The sequence below is a fragment of the Taudactylus pleione genome, unplaced genomic scaffold (genome assembly GCF_031769625.1).
Source record: "Taudactylus pleione unplaced genomic scaffold, aTauple2 ptg000496l, whole genome shotgun sequence".
NCBI lineage: Eukaryota > Metazoa > Chordata > Amphibia > Anura > Myobatrachidae > Taudactylus > Taudactylus pleione.
In genome coordinates, this window is record NW_028284898.1 from 1,300,745 (window position 1) to 1,310,487 (window position 9,743).

A 9,743-nucleotide genomic window follows, 5' to 3' on the forward strand; every position below is an offset into this window, starting at 1 on the left:
TTGACTCGGAACGCCAAAGTTCAGGTGTGTCTGGTGTTCAGTAACTCCAAACCACTCATCTTTTATTCATACTGTAAAACAGCAACCAAATGAACAACAGAAGTCAAATATTCTTATGGAATGTATGTGTCTCGGTATGAGTGATCTATAGCTACAGCATTCATAGTGTAACAGACTAATGTCACTATAGTATACTGTACAAAATACTAAATAATATACTGTATTGAGCAAAACTTAGTATGATCAGTGGTAAGAATTCTTAGTTCATAAATAATGTGAGGTCTGATGTATTCTCCCGAGCCTGTTTCACGTATCCCATATTCGCTAAAGTCAAGTTGTGTAATATAAAGTCACAGTAGACATCCCTTTGTTCTTTACAACACATCAATATAAATATAGAAATAGGGACAAGACTGGTAATTCATATGTATGACACAGTCATGAAGCTCTTCAGGAAGTAAAATGTAAAGCTGGCTTCATTCATATTATCATGTACAGTAATACCAAAGTACTAGTAGAATTAGTCATTGGTATCTAACTATCTATCTGTGCGTCAATCTTGAAAAAAAAGATATCAAGAGTTACCAAATGAGACAATACAAATAAATTAGTTTCTCTTAAGATGCATGCATAAAATCAGGGCCATACCTAGGGGTGTGCAAGTGGTGCCACCGCACAGCATGCAGGGTAAGGATACTGGATTTCAACCTCTATACGCACCTACCTATACCTTCTAAATCCTGCCTATAAACCTCTAAAATTGACCCTATTTGCATACGCAGTCATACAGTAAAATAAAGACTTTAGACCTTGAACATGTGTTCCAAAGCACAAAGTATTAATCAAGTAAAGTACAGTCAGTTACACGCTGTGATCTAAGTACAATTTAGCGCAAAGAATTATACAGACCCAAGATACAGTCATATATACGCACGCGCTCTGGACCAGGTACCGGCATCAGCAAGAAACCTCAGTCAATCAACAAGAAGACTAGCAACCCAGGGTCAGAGCACACATATATATACCCCCCCAGAAAAGCGGGTGCATTTGTTACAGGGCATTTAACAGGTTGATTCAAATGGCCACAGTCCAGCCTCCAACAGCTGGTTGCCTTTGTTTTCTCACCTCATGCAAATCTAGACTGTTGGTTTTACAAAGTACATTTTGGTTCTTTATGTCTTTACGGTCCATAAGTTGCGAACGCATGTTCTGATCTTCACACCGATGATACCGGAAAGCTGTGGCTAAAGTGCGGATCAGTATAATATTGAACACGGCTTACTTATGATGTATTAAACCTTAGATACCAAAATAGTCTTTATTTCACAGAATTTGTAATAAATGAATAAAACTTGGATCTTTTACTTTATAGCTATGGAACCTTTTGTGTAAGTGTGCATTATGTAAGTATTAGGGATCTGGAAAGAGGCTCTAGCTAGGTTTATCTGATTAGGGGTAGATGCAGCTAATAAACAGCATTCGCATGCCGGATATTGTGCATTCACTACTGTGCGTAATGTGCGGTGTTTATGCATATCTCATTCCTTACTAACAGTTTCAAACTGCAAAGCAAATGTGTTATGGGCAGTGAGCTTCACTTCTCAAACAAGGTGGAGACCCCCTGCTGTGAAGCTGGGGCCATTCTGCTGAGAGTGAAACTAAAACCTGTTTAGGATTCAGACAAATTCAATTGTGTAGATCAATGTCTGGGTTATATTACAATTGCCACAACTATACTTGTCTATATACAGGGATTCCCAATTTGTATGTAAAACACTCACAGTATTCTGGTGTATTATGTATTCTATTTACTTTTCTCATGAGGCTGTTTTTCTAGTTGTTTTGGTATTTCTCTATGCAAGGTTGTCCCCAGAATGGGCCTGTCATGGCTTCTAAAAAGATTATCAAAAACATTGCCATCTGTACTTAGCTCGTGAGTTGTAACTTAAAATGGCGCTGGTCACAAAATGGCGTCTTGCAGATTCTTGTTTCTAAAATGGAGTCTAGCTACCATTGCAAGATGGTGTCGCGCATGCTAATTTTATGCTGATTCCGTCTCAGCCACTAATCCAGCTTCGACAGTCCACTCTTTGATAGCGAACATCATGCTATCACACTCTGATTTTAACATTAATTTAGGCATACATTTATATATTACTTAATGTTTTTAGGGGATGGCACAAGGTGGTTCTTAATCCATCAATAATGTGTCTCTAGGAGGGCACATAAAACTACCATTATACACACACCGCGGACCTTGGGAGATCATGTGAAAGATGTGGGGATGCACCAGTCCTATAAAGGAAGTTTTGATGGGGAATTAGGGACTTACATTATTTGATGTGTTTTTAAAATAACATTTTGATAATACTATTTATGCACATCTAAATATAATACATTATATGATGGTATTTCTAGTTCAGGGTTTTAATGCAGTTCTACATTTACCTCAGTATTCATATGGGTACTACTAACCATCATCATAATTTTGCACTTCCGATTTACCTTATTTTTACATTTTCCACACTTCAACACATTAGGAACACACTTGACACATATGCCAATTACTATGATGACAACCAATATAAGGATCAGGAGTTTACCTATGCTTGCGATCATTTCCTGGACCCACTCCCCTAGACCTGAGAACCACTTCACGGGGTTCAACCATGACTCCCATTCCGCTACCTTTTCCTCTACTTCAGCTGCTGAAGCATTATGGTTCTTCCGAAATTCCCATTTTAACTGCAGAATTTCATCCATCTTCCAGTCTATCACCTCCTTGGGGTCACTGGTGTTATTAGTAATATATGTGCAGCACTTTACTCCAAACTGGGTGGCCAAAGTTACGCAATACCCTCCAGTGACATCTATTAAATAATTTAGCAATAGTCTGTGTTGCACCAGTTCTTTCTTGTACGCTTGCAATTCCCTACCTGTATACCTGAAGGTGTCATCATACATCTCGGTGATATTATCTATCAATTTAGCAAGATCTTGGATATATCTAAAATTTAGCGTACCCTGACCAATCCTGGTGGAATCCAATGTGACTAAAACTTGAAAGCCAGTTGTCTCACTAATTAACTGAGTGGCTTTATGCACATCACCGGGTATCATATTTCTTTGGTCTCTGTGTTCATACTGTGTGTGAAGATATGGTGATGGTGTGTTTTTATGAATACCAAGCATTTCACCATGTGTAAGGGTCATAATTTCTGGAAGCAGTCTTCCCAAATAACATAACAATTACAGTACTAAGATTGGTCAGACACACCCCTGATTTGGCATAGCACTCCTCCTCCTGACTCCACTCCATCAGCATTGCCATCAGCTCCCATCTCCTCTATCGGTCCTCCATCACAGAAACTGGGTATCCCCAAACAGATCATCACGACAGAAACTCTGGATGAAAGAAATAGGATGACCACAGCAGACCACTCCATTGCTGGAAGCACTGATCTACACATTTCTTTAGCTCAAGTATCTCACCACACCTTTAAACCCTCCTGGAACAAACTCACAATCGACAGGTTCACATTATCTGCCTCGACTCTGCCCCGTATCTCCACCAGTTGGTTGACCTTTCTACAGTGAGTGGAATGGACCCAGGTATCTCTCTCGGCCACCTTCAGCAACACCTGATTCGGACCTTCCCAATGATCAGTCAAACAACCTGAGCTAAAAAATATTCGGATCATAACAAATTCCCCAGGTTTGACATCATGACAGTTTGCATCAGACATGTTGGAAAATAACATTTTCAATTTCAGTTGTTCTCACTCATCTTCGTGAGACACTGCACAGTAACCTCATTATCATATTTTCACATGAGGCTGCCTGTTAAACAGTATCTCAAAGGGGGACAGGTAGACAGATGATCTGGGATGATCTTGATATTAATACCCATCACCTTACACAGGTTATAAATGACATTACTTGTGAAATTAGTATCCCTCCTATATTCAATTATTCTAGGGATACTGTATTTGTACACAAATTCCTGCAATTTAAATTCTGTTATCAATATCTACTGCTCTAAATATTGCCTGGGCCCCTGGGTTGGACAGTATTCCGAGTATTTGACCTTAGCCTGGCAAGGCTGCCGTTTGTCCTTAGCGTCCTGTGTGTGAGAGATAAAGCACAACAGTTTAATATCATTTAAACATGACCTAAATACAACAATAAATCGTCCACATTTTACATTAGAACAGATCCATTGGCAGGTTGAAAAGATTGTTAACAGTCATATAAGGCCTGGGAGAAGATACTGGGGTTGTCTATGAACCCATGGGACATTCGTGTCCATGTGTAGTGTACACCTCCCCCTAGGTGGGAAAAGAAAAATACTGGTAGTCAGGGTGTTAGGGCACAGGGAAGAAAGCAGAACAGAGATTGGGTATCAGTTACATCAATTACCATTACCAGTTTTTCCCTAGTACTTCCCGTCAACCTGTATATCTGCAGACCACAAGTATGACCCGACTCCTAGCGTTGGCTCGCAATCTCCAATAAAGCATTAACGGCCACAATTGGAGCTGGTGCCTGATGGACATTTGCTGGTCTCTGTGCATATCCCTTATGGGGATATCCAGGTACTGCCTGGTTTGGGGGTCCTACCCTCTTTGCCATGCAGCTCTTACTTATGTGTCCTGGCTGGTTGCAATTACAACACTTCCGTGGGAAGGATTGTTGTGTGGGTTGAGCAGGAGAGAAAGGTGGTGGGTATGGGTAAGGATATTGAGGAAAAGGATATTGTGGGAGGTATGGAGCTTGTGGGTAGTATGGGACTTGTGGTTGTGTAGCATAAGTGGGATAAGGCTAAGTTTGCTGGGGTGTAGGATTAGTGAGGGCGTATAACTGTTCAGGTGCAGGTGTGGGTGCAGGTGTGTCTGCTGGCTGTGATGTTACCATCATTCCTTCCAGAGCTTGAATACTGACAGCCATTAGTTTCTCGCTCTGTCTCTCTCTCTTCTTCGAGATGTTTTTATCATGTTCTATGGCAGATTCTATGAGGGTATCTATTGTGAATCCCCTCCAGCCAGGCTGTGAGGTCTGAACCCGGGATTTTAGGTTCTCTTTAAGGCCATCCATGAGTATGGTGACAATCATTCCCCTGTGGTGAATGCTATCTTTAATATCCTCTAACCCAGTGTACTGGGTGATAGCCTGCAGAGCCCGGTCGCAATAATCTTCTGCAGATTCACTCTCCTTTTGAAAATTTTGTTCCAGTTAACTACTACTGGAAAATATACACCCAACTGAGATATAATACGGGTAATGTTACCTTGGTTTACTTGGTCTGTTATGGGAACGCCACCATCCAATACACAATCCGTGATAAATTTTGTCACGTCGATATTGCGTGGTAGACAGGCCCTTAACACTACCCACCAATCTTTATTGGTGGGCTCATGAGAACTACCCAAATTTCTCAAAAAATCTTTGACATTTGGCTAATTCCTTTTTGGGATCGGGGAAATCATTTATGATGGAATTTAGCACTGCTCTTGTCCAAGGACAATGCATTACCACATCCCTTGTAGGTACAACTCCGTGACTGTCCGAATGGGATGCAGACCGGCCGCAGTGCTACCTTTGACCTTATTACCTGGCTGGGGGTTTAGTCTGTTGCTGCAACATATAGTATTAACAACTTCCTCCATGGGCGCAGAGGAGTTTAACACTTCCCGTGCTGTTACAGATGGAGATGGTGGCACCACTTGAGCTTGTCGTGGTGTCGCATCTAACATGTGCACAGCATGGGAAACGGCACACATAACAATAGGCTCATCTTCCACATCATAAACATTTTCTTTATGGTTACTTAAGAGAGGGTGCAAGTTGCTTGTTACATTTTTATGAGTTTTTTCATGACTGTATCTGCACCTCCATCCCCATAAGGTGGCGGTGGTGCGCGTGAACTACTGGCAATACCTTCCGCAATGCTACCTTGCCGCACGTGTGTGCCATTTTGCGGCTCGAACGCATTTCAATCCAGTGCCGCCGGTGTATTTGCTGGCAATGCACTCGCAACGCTAGTTTGTGTCACTTGCACATTTTTATGCCACGCATCCCCTTCATGCTGCCACAATTTTAAACATTCATAATATTTAACTTTTTTCTCTCGAGAATGCATCAGCCTGATGTGATCCCGGACATTATCCAATACATCTTTATCAAAACTACCAATCCTGGGAAACGGTCTAACACTCTTCATCATTATTTTAAACCATACGTCACAATACCTTATTGCATAAGTACCGTACTTAGGGCCTGATTCAGAGCCGGACGCTCTGACCAGAGCGCTCACTCTGAATCAGGGCCATCCTAGTTAAATTTGGAGCGGCCTCCTGGCCGCTTGCATAGCTGTGGGTGACCACCCACAGCTATGCGAGTGGCCAAAAAGATGGTTGCTATGGTCAAGACCATCGCGACCATCGGGCTTGCGACGAGACCCTTGTGGTAGGGTCTTATCTGCCGCAAACCCGGAGTGCTTTTGGCTCTATCAGAGCCAAAATCACTACCACTGACATCACTAGTGATGTCAGTGGGGCCGGACCCAGACGGTAGGTGTTCCCATGGGAAAGCCTCCGTCTGGGCAGCCACACCCCCGGCATGCCCACCAAAGGGGGCATGCTATCTCTTACCATCGACAGCACGCCCCCTTTGGTGCAAGACCCCGAGCGATGGCTTCCCTGTCGCTCGCCGGGTCTCGCGCATGCGCATGACGGAGCAGCCTCCGTCGTGCGCATGCGCATTTGGGTAACATCGACCCACTTGTGAGCGTACAACGCTCACGAGCGGGTCTGAATGAGACCCTTAGTATGCATAATACGACGGGCCGATCCAAGCGGCGCTTCCATTAGCAGCACATCATTGTCTAACATTTCTATTGTTTGCGTGGCTCCCATCTTGGGACAACTCCTACATTTTTCAATAATAATTTAAACTGGTGAAAGACAATTAAGATACTTTCACTTACCTGCGGACGCCTTTGAAAAAGAGTGTATCCGCAAACCCTATGGAGGACTTCTAGAAGCTTCCACTCACCTACGGAAGTAAAGGCCGCTTCCGCTCAGCAATCCCTTTTTGACAACCTTTCAACTGCTATGGGGAAGCAAAGTACCCTTTGTGTTCCAGTTGATTTCGTCCACCCTCCCACCAGCTCACAATCATAATCTAACCAAAATTATGCGGTTCAATTATAGTGTTCACATAAGCCTAACAGATCACACACATTGATTACTGAATGCTATAATCACGCTGGGGGACGAACCCTAACAATAATAACAACCCATACACCTGCTTTGTGTAAAGTAAACGGTAAGCTGCTACCGAGTCATTAGGCCAACTCCTGTGCCTAGCACTTAAGGGTCCTACGATTAACATTTAGGTCCCGTGTTACACCCTAAACAAGTACTCACAGTTACTCACTTTTTTCCTGTGCAGAAAAATACACGTTAACCCAGTTATTGGCAACAATTGACAATGTGACCTTATCGGCTTTGTTTAAAGTAAACATGTGGCAGCACTACCGGAAATACGTATACACTATTTGTACGACTAGTCGCATACACAATAATGCAACTAGTACACAACCGTATGACTTACCCTTAGCTGCATACGCAAAAGTGCATCCCTATTGCGCGCAAAAGTGCGACTTAGCCGCGTGTCCAATACTGCGACACCCCTTTTAAATGCAAAATACTATCACCAAAGGAAAACAAACTTCTTCCTCTCTTGTCCCTGGATTCTAGTCAGCGTCTCTTGGTCACACGATAACGGGTAGTGATCTCTCAGCATCGAATGGTTGCAGGTAAGACTGCTTGTGGCCACTATCCACCCTTTGCTGAGATAGAGATATCCGTGTATATATCGTGTGATTAGGTACGTGACTTCACTATGAGCCCCCAACTAAGGATACTGGATTCCAACCTCTATACGCACCTACCTATACCTTCTAAACTGTGCTTATAAACCTCTAAAATTGACGCTACTTGCGTACACAGTCATACAGTAAAATAAAGACTTTAGACCTTGAACATGTGTTCCAAAGCACAAAGTATTATTCAAGTAAAGTACAGTCAGTTACACGCTGTGATCTAAGTACAATTTAGCGCAAAGAATTATACAGACCCAAGATACAGTCATACATACGCACGCGCTCTCGACCAGATACCAGCATCAGCAAGAAACCTCAGTCAATCAGCAATCAGCAAGAAGAATTGCAACCCAGGGTCAGAGCACACATATTTATACCCCCCCCAGAAATAGACAACACAATAGAGGAGTTTGTTGCTGATCCCATTGGTTCCCAGTGCGGGTGCATTTGTTACAGGGCATTTAACAGGTTGATTCAAATGGCCACAGTCCAGCCTCCAACAGCTGGTTGCCTTCATTTTCCCACCTCATGCAAATCTAGACTGTTGGTTTTACAAAGTACATTTTGGATCTTTATGTCTTTATGGTCCATAAGTTGCGAACGCATGTTCCGATCTTCACACCGATGATACCGGAAAGCTGTGGCTAAAGTGCGGATCAGTATAATATCAAACACGGCTTACTTATCACATATTAAACCTTAGATACCAAAATAGTCTTTATTTCACAGCATTTGTAATAAATGAATAAAACTTGGATCTTTTACTTTATAGCTATGGGACCTTTTGTGTAAGTGTGCATTATGTAAGTATTAGGGATATGGGAAAAGATGTTAGTTAGGTTTATCTGATTATGGGCAGATGTGCACGCATGCAGCTAGTAAACAGCGTTCCCATGCAGGATATTGTGCATTCACTACTGTGCGTAATATATGCGGTGTTTATGCATGAGATTCTATTTATGATGGATTTAACATATATATATATATATATATATATATATATATACATACACACACGTATCTCATTCCTTACTAACAGTTTCAAACTGCAATGCAAATGTGTTATGGGCAGTGAGCTTCACTTCTCAAACAAGGTGGAGACCCCCTGCTGTGAAGCCGGGGCCATTCTGTCTGAGAGTGAAACTAAAACCTGTTTAGGATTCAGACAAATTCAATTGTGTAGATCAATGTCTGGGTTATATTACAATTGCCACAACTATACTTGTCTATATACAGGGATTCCCAATTTGTATGTAAAACACTCACAGTATTCTGGTGTATTATGTATTCTATTTACTTTTCTCATGAGGCTGTTTTTCTAGTTGTTTTGGTATTTCTCTATGCAAGGTTGTCCCCAGAATGGGCCTGTCATGGCTTCTAAAAAGATTATCAAAAACATTGCCATCTGTACTTAGCTCGTGAGTTGTAACTTAAAATGGCACTGGTCGCAAAATGGCGTCTTGCAGATTCTTGTTTCTAAAATGGAGTCTAGCTACCATCCGCAAGATGGTGTCGCGCATGCTAATTTTTACGCTGATTCCGTCTCAGCCACTAATCCAGCTTCCACAAGGGACTTGTGGGTGGCACTGATGCTGCCCCACTGCACCTGCATTTGGTTTGCTAGCACTAATACAGACCCACCCAGCTTAATATGGAACTGCATCATAGTACAATTACAAGCATTTCATGTGTCAGAGGCTTTAATTGACAATTACATTAAGTTTATGCAAAGAGTCAATATATGCAGTGTTGACCCTTCTTTTTCAAGACCTGTGCAATTCACCCTGGCATGCTGCCAATCAACTTCTGGGCCACATACTGACTGATGGCAGCCCATTCTTGCCTAATCAATGCTTGG